The sequence below is a fragment of the Eschrichtius robustus genome, chromosome 11 (assembly GCF_028021215.1).
Source record: "Eschrichtius robustus isolate mEscRob2 chromosome 11, mEscRob2.pri, whole genome shotgun sequence".
In the NCBI taxonomy this organism is placed as follows: domain Eukaryota; kingdom Metazoa; phylum Chordata; class Mammalia; order Artiodactyla; family Eschrichtiidae; genus Eschrichtius; species Eschrichtius robustus.
Genome location: NC_090834.1, coordinates 12917401 through 12925231, shown reverse-complemented (window position 1 = coordinate 12925231; position 7831 = coordinate 12917401).

Genomic DNA, 7831 nt, shown 5'->3' with positions numbered 1-7831 from the left:
CCAGGTTTCAGAGGAAGATCCCCCGCCGCCCTGAGACAATGGAGTTGCTTCTCATCTTAAAGGGAATGATGGGTTCAGTTCGATTTGGATTTTAGGATTTGGAGTGAAGTGGCTACTGATCATTTAATCCTGCATGCCAACTTCCAGGCACTGTGTTAGGTACATTACCTGTATGAGCTCACTTAAACCTTACAGCAACCTGTTCAATTATCCCCATTTAATAGATGAGAAAACTGAAGCTCTAAGAAGGTAACTCGCTGGCCTAAGTCAACTGAGTCCTGGTGGAGCTGAGATTTGAACCCAAGGCCTTTGAGATGCTAAGGTCCCGTCAGCCACCTGACTATCGCAATGGAAGACAGCTTCGGAAAGTCACGTCTGTCCCAGCAGCGCGAACAAGATGCATACAGCCTTATGTTATTTCTCTCAGAGCAGGTAGAAATAACCTGCTTGGATCCAAAGGACAGAGAAACAGTAGTAAGGGACACGAATGCAAGCAGTGCCAGGACAGGGGGCTGCATCCTCGGGGCCCAAACACTTCACTTTCATCTGTCTCCACAGTAGGTATGCTGTGTGACTCAGAACAAAATCTGCCCGCCCTCTCTGTTCCAGGCCACAAGCAATACCCTCCAAAAAGAGGCCAGTGAAGCGTGGACTCAGATACTCTCAGAAGTGAGACGTTTGGGTACAACTGTCATATAAACACAGACCCCAGGGGAAGAAGTGAGAAAAACAACTCTAGCCACTTCCTCTCTCTGACCCCCTGCAGGAACACTGGGGACCCTCCACTCCTGCCAGGACATGCCACCTGGTCCCCTCTGGGCTGCGACCCTCTGCCATGGTCCAGGGAAGCCAACACCTCCCCACAGAGTAAAGGGCTGTGCCTCTCCCAGGCTGGGCTGGATGGGGCAGCGCAGGAGATGGGTATGGCTGAGGTGGCAGGTTCTGGACTGCGTGTAGGGTAGTGGGTTTCCCTTCCTTCCCCTCGACTCCAGGTCGGGCTCTGGGAGCCCTATAGCCCCTTTGGCTCACCAGGCTGAACAGCAAACCGTTTGCAATAACAGCCCCTGGGAACGAGAGACAAGCTTGGTTCACAGAGCAGCCAGAGTTTTAAGAGGAGGGGTGGGGTGGTGTTGGGGGCAGAGAGTACTGCTTCATGATGGGGCTTCCCTCTCACCTCATGTCTCTGTTCTCAGGCTCCAGGGGAGCCCCATCTTGTTTGAACTCACTGGTAAGTTGTCTAAGAGCTCGTGGGGACTTTTGGGGCAGGAAACCCTTTCTCAAAGTCAGGCCCAATTCCACTGGGCTCTTGCCTGAGGTGTGGAGGGAGTGAGAGATGGGGACATGCCTCTCCTTCCCCTGCTAGTGTCTCCTGGACCCTGTGAGAACAGGCTATGAGGAGCAAGGAGCAGAGAGGGCAAGGAGCAGCAGAAGGGGCAAACCCAAGTGTTCTGGTCATGAACCCAACATCAGTGCCGGCTGACCCTGGGGTGCTGCACTGGGCGACCTCTGCTCGTCCTTCTAAAGGCTAGTCCTTCATGCACCTATCTTCCAGAGGTCTGGGAAAGATTCTGAGCCTGGGGAATAGGCCGACACAGAGAAGATGCTCAGAAAGCATTTGTGGATGGATGGATGGATGGATGGATGAACAAAAGAAATAAAAGTTAGATGGATCCAAGTGGGAAATGGATGGGTGGATGGATAGTAGATGTGTGGATGATAGGTGAGTGGGTGGCAGGATGGTGGATGGATGGATGGATGGTGGATGGATTGATGGATGGATGGTGGATTGATGGATGGATGGTGGATGGATGGATGGATGGTGGATTGATGGATGGATGATGGCTGGATGGATGGATGATGGCTGGATGGATGGATGGTGGATGGATGGATGGATGGATGGTGGATGGATGGATGGTGGATGGATGGATGGTGGATGGATGGATGGATGGTGGATGGATGGATGGATGATGGATTGATGGATGGATGGATGGATGGTGGATAGATGGATGGATGGTGGATTGATGGATGGATGGTGGATGGATGGATGGATGGTGGATGGATGGTGGTTGGACGGATGAGTAGGTAGGTGGGGAACTGGATAAAAGAATTGATAACAAAAGAAGGGAAAAGGGAAGGAAGGAAGATTCGTGGGAAGGAGAGAGGGAAGAGGAGGGAAGAGATGAGCACAGTCAGCTCCGCCAGGCCACTGTGAGCCCCTCCGGCACATCACGGGGGATCAGCGGGTGACCGGGGTAGACGAATTAATGTAGGAAGGAGGATAGAAAAAGGGATGCTGGAGAATTCAACTCTCAGTTGTCCTGAGGGAGGAAAATGGGCTCAAGTGATTTTAAGGCAATGGAAGACAAGGCTACTTTATCTCTTCCACGAGGCTTTCCCTCTGACCCAGGCCCACAGTGATGGCTCCCTCCTCGGAAACCCTGTTACATCCCTGTCTGTCCTACTCAGAGATAATTAGCTCAGATCACCCGATGGGGTTAATTACTCACTCATTCACACTGATATTTCTCCAGCCTCCTACCATATGCCAGGCTCTAAACAAGAGACTGATCACACAGGCATAAATGAGTCCCAGATCTCGTGGCTGGGGAGCTCCCAGTCCAGTGGGGAAACAAACCAGTGAGTCAGTCGTTTGAATCTGGCATGTCCGTGAATGAGAGAAATCCATGTGAGAGTTTTGGGCTGCCCAGCGGGGGGAGGGAGAGCCCAGGCCTTGCTGAGAGAGGCTGGTCCCTCCAACCAGGCTGAGCGTGGCTCACTTTCCATGCACAGAATCATCTTCCCTGGCCAGACAGAGGCAGCATTTGATTTGACTCAGCAGATTGATTCAGTTGAATTGTGTCGGTGCTGGTTTACCGGCGCTTTGGCCCTCCCAGGTAAGGGCCTCAGGCCCTTCCTTCCCTTGGTGCGGGTGCTCCTTCCAAAGGCATGGTGGACTCTACGTAGAGTCTCCTGACAATCTCCAGAATCCAAGGGCTGAAAAAGGGAAGAAGCCAATGAAACAATTGTCCTTCCAGGGACCCCATGACTCCATGCCCACCAGCCCCAGGGCTGAACTAGAGAGGCAAGGATTTCTACCCTCTGGAGTACTGAGGTCTGGTGTGGGCACTGAGGACCATCCACGGGAGAAGGATTGCTCCCAGAGCTCCCCCAAACCCCTCACTCCAGTTCTGCCATTGTGCCCCCCGAAACTACACTCTACACTATCTGCTGGGGTCTGGCTGCTCTTCAATCCCAAATCTAGTTGCACAGTTTCCACGAAAGGGTATTTCCTGATGGCTCACAGAACCTACGTGTTACGCGCAAACTGGCAAAAAGCCCCCAAAGGCTGTCATAACCATCACTGTGCCTTGGAGGTGAGGAGGGTGCTGGGAGCAGAAGAAACCTCTTTGTTTTTAAAGGCCTTGAAAGAAAGGGGCCCCTGGAGCCCCTCATTCACTCATCTCCCTTCTTATCCAGTTCTCCCTCTGGTCTAGCTTAAAGCCTTCCCGCTGCAATATTTCTCCCTATACCAACTGACGGTGGAATGTCACTGGCTACCATCCCCTACCCCATCGCTTGCAAGGTTTAGGAGGTAAGAAGAGCTGACAGGTATGGCTCCCAGAGAAGGACTCCCGTGAAGCTGGGGCGAATCTTGCCTCTTCAGACTAGGCCTGCCCTTCCAGCCAGCCCCCACCAAGTCCCTTCCTCCCGTACCCACCTATCAGCCAACCCCAAGCCTCCTCCCAGGCTTGTTTCATGAGGCATCTCCAAGCCATTCCCCTCCTGGAAGCGTCCCTTGATTCAGTGGGTGGAGTAGCCTAGCCCAGCCGCCGCTGTGCCCTGGCAACACCTGATTCTCTCACCAATCACCTCCAGGTGAAAGAGGAAACCCCTGAAAAGGAGAAAACTCCTCCTGTTCCCTTGGAATCCCAGGGTTGAGAGGGAGCGGCCAGCTGGTCCACTCCCTGCCTCCGAGAAACACTATATCTAGAAACGTCCTCTAAAAGACCTGCAAAGAGAAAGATTTCACAAGATCCCTTAGCCATTTGATTTCAAGCTTTAGGACTGTTTGCTGCAGGAACTTCTTCTTTGAGTCTATCTGAGCCTCAAGCCCTGCGAAAGACAAGATGAGGGGCAATTATGTCAGTGAGAGGAGGGCTCTGGTCCAATCTTAGTGCTTGCATGGGTCTTCTGAACTGCCGGTATCTCTGTCCTTTGTGTCTCTGTGTGCCTCCAGTTGTAAACAGAAGCCAGAAGCCTGTGGTGGTTCAAACTTTAGAGCAACAATAAGATCTCTAAAGTGTAATTTACTCATTTCTGCTATCCTAGTCCTACAGAGTTTGACCTGAAACTGGAGGGGTTTTGATTTTATATTGAGAAGAACTCTCTAATTTTTTTTCTTGTGATGAGAACTTTTAAGATCTACTCTCTTAACAGCTTTCAAATACACAATACAGTATTATTAACTATTGTCACCATGCTGTACCTTACATCCCCAGGACTTATTTATTTTAAAAAGAAAAGGTTATACCCTTTGACCAGAAAAAGAAGAAGAAGAAGAAGAAGGAGAAGGAGAAGGAGAAGGAGAAGGACTCTCTAGACTGGGAAATACTGTTTCTGTTATCAGTAAATTTTCTTATTGGAAGAACTTTAAAAACAGGTCTGATTTCTACCTGCCTAGAATGTTTTAGGCACCTACCGGGGAGGTTGATGAAGGGAAAGGAACAGACATTTGTAGCACATCTCCCGTGGGCCATGGTCCCAGCCCTGGGATACAGAGAGATAAGGCACGGTCCGCACCCTCAAGGGCTCTTGGCCTACCTGGTCCCTCGGACTCAGGCAACAGTCCTCTTTCTCCTTCTCCGAGGATCGCCCTTTGCTCCTCCTAAGCCTTCTGCCCCCTGAAAAGTCCCTGGGTCTTAAATGCAGCTCTCAAGCAGACGAAGGCAGCACATCCCCAGGGGAAAGCGTCCTGGTGTGGATCTGGTGGGATAACCCTGACCTGGGACCTAGCACCTTCATAATGGGGAGGTCCACAGAGGGCTATGCCCTCCTTGGCACCTTCCCAGCACTTGCCTGGGACTCTGGGGAAACGGCTCACTGGATCAAGCCAACTTCTCCCCATCGATACCCATAAAGGAGCGTGTGATGGGTAGCTTTCTGTGTCAACTTGCCTAAGCTATAATACCCAGTTATTTAATCAAACACTAATCCAGGTATTGCTGAGAAGGTATTTTGTAGATGTGGTTACATTACAGTCAGTTGACTTTAAGTGAAGGAGATTACCCTCTTTAATGTGGTTGAGTCTCTTCGAATCAGTGGAAAGGCTTTAAGAGTAAAAACTGAGGTTTCCTGGAGAAGAAATTCTGCCTCGAAAACTGCGCCATCAAATCCCGCCTGATTTCCAACCTGCCAGCCTGTCCTCTGGACTTTGCACTTACCAGCTCCCAATTGCATGAACCAATTCCTTGAAATAAATCTCTTCCTATACAAATAAAGATATATAAATGAATCTCTTCATATAAATATATATGGATATATAAAGATAGAGAGAGAGTCCTGACAATTCCTGCCGCAGCCCAGCTCTGGCCTCCATGGAGCTTGACAGACTCTCCAGGAGAGAGATGCTTCCATAAAGGCCTGTGGGAATTGACTCTGTGGGCGCCACTGGGATTGGGGTGAGAGTAGCAGGAGAAGGGAGTTTGGGTGGAGGGGCCCTGGGACTTTCTTCGTGTGTGAATTTGGGTAAGTTACTTAATCTCTCCGAGCCAGTTTCCTTGCCTACAAAATGAGGCTCCCTGGCAGGTCAGTGGAGGGATTAAGGAGGTCACAATTTTGAAAATGCCTAGACAGCACACAGCTCACCAGAACGGCTCAATCAATTTTTGCTTTAAGGACAAATGAGCAGGGCTCTCCCCTGCTGGAAGAGGGATGGGGAAGGGCGTCGTGAAGGGGAGCCTACTGGGCTTCCTTCCCATTCTGGCGACTGGGCAAGGAGAGGCCTGAACCCTCTGCATCTGGCTCTCCTCCACACCTCTCCTAGGTACCTTCCAGCTCTGACATTCTATGATTATAGGGTGGTATCCTAAATTACAGAGAGGGCAATGAAAAGAATTAAAGACTTGGAAAACAGAATCTGAGAGGAAAGGGTTAAAGGCTAGGATTATCTAGCCTGGAGAAGGGATGCCTTAATAACACCCTTCTTAACCTCAGGAGGGTTATTTGGATATAGGCTGGCCAGCTTCTTTCCACCTCTCTAGAGGGCCAAACAAGAGGGCACAGGCTAACAGCCCAGCTAGAAGGACTGAGGTCAGACAGACCACAGGCTGTCTGCCTCGCCCAAGATACCATCTCCTTTAGAGGACTTGGGGGGCGTGGGGTTGGGGGGGGATGGGGGGTGGGATTGCTGCAGACCTGCCTTGTGGTAGGAAATGTGTTGGATAGCCTCCGGCTTTCCTCCCGGCTGTTTGAATTCTAGAAACTAATTTCCCCAGAATTGTGAAAGATAGGAGGAAAGGAAAAAAACAAACAATCAAACCGGAGAGCAGACGGAACGGGTGTGGCAGGGCTGGCCCAGCAGCACCCGGCTGCCCTGCATGGCCTGTCAGCCGGGGAGGGCTGGAGGGGATGAGGGGGTCGGTCAGCACAAGCCCCACAAAGTGAGGGGGGGTCGGTCACAGAGAAGCCTCTGCTTTGGGTTTGCTCCTAAGACCTCCAAGGTCACCTTCCTTCCCCATCCCTTCCACACAGCTTGAACGTGAACCTGCCCAGGTTCAGGCAGTGCTAACATCTCAGGAAGACATGAAGGAAAACAAGATGCACATCTCATTCTGAGGCTGCGATAAGTAGCTCTCTCTCCCAAGGAACACGTAGGTCCAACCAGTTCCCTCCCAGAAGCAACCAGTTCCCTCCCAGAACCCTGAACTTCTTCGCCATCTTCATCATCAGGATAACAATACTAGTGACTATTTTTTATTGAAGTCATACTCTCTGCCAGGAACACTACATAGATTATCCCCACTTTCACAACTCTCCCTGGTACATAGTACCAAGAAACAGAGGTCCAGAGAGGTGAAACAACTTGCCCAAGGTCACACAGCAGAGCTGAAACTCAGCTCTGTGCCATCCATCCATGCCATACAAACTTCACTACTCACAAGTGAGATAGCATTATGCCCATCTCACTGATGAGGAAATTAAGACCAGTTAAGACCAGGAAGTTGAGCAACTTGCCCTCAGTCACTCAGCTGTTTGTTAACCAGTGACGGCATACATCCCAGCAGAACCCCCATTCTGCCGCTCTCACATCCCATGGTGGGGGGGAGGGGGGAGTAAACCCTTGTGAAGCCCCCAGTGGGTGGCAGGCAAGGGTCACTCACCCGTCTATCAGAGGGGTTGGAGAGAATAATACCAATAAATAGCATTATTATTATTTATTATTATTATTATTTATGAAGCCTTCACCATGTAACAGGCACTAGGCTAAATCCTTAATATGAATTATCCGATTCAGCCCTCCCATAATCTTACCAGGTGGGTACTGTCATTCTTCGCATGCTACAGTGGAGGAAATTGAGACACAGAGAGGTTAAGTAACTTGCCCAAGGTCACAAGGTTAATAAGTAGCAGAACTGAGTTTTGAATTCTACATAATCTGACTCCAGAGCTCTCCTTCTAATCCCTTAAACTATACTGCTAAATTTTTTTCTTCTGAGCCAAGCATGCTAAATGATTTTAGAGTCTAACGGCTACCTTTGTAATGTCACTAAAAATTCCTTCCATATCTTCCATGTTTTTCCAGCCTCCACTTCTGGGAAGTTCATCCACAGTC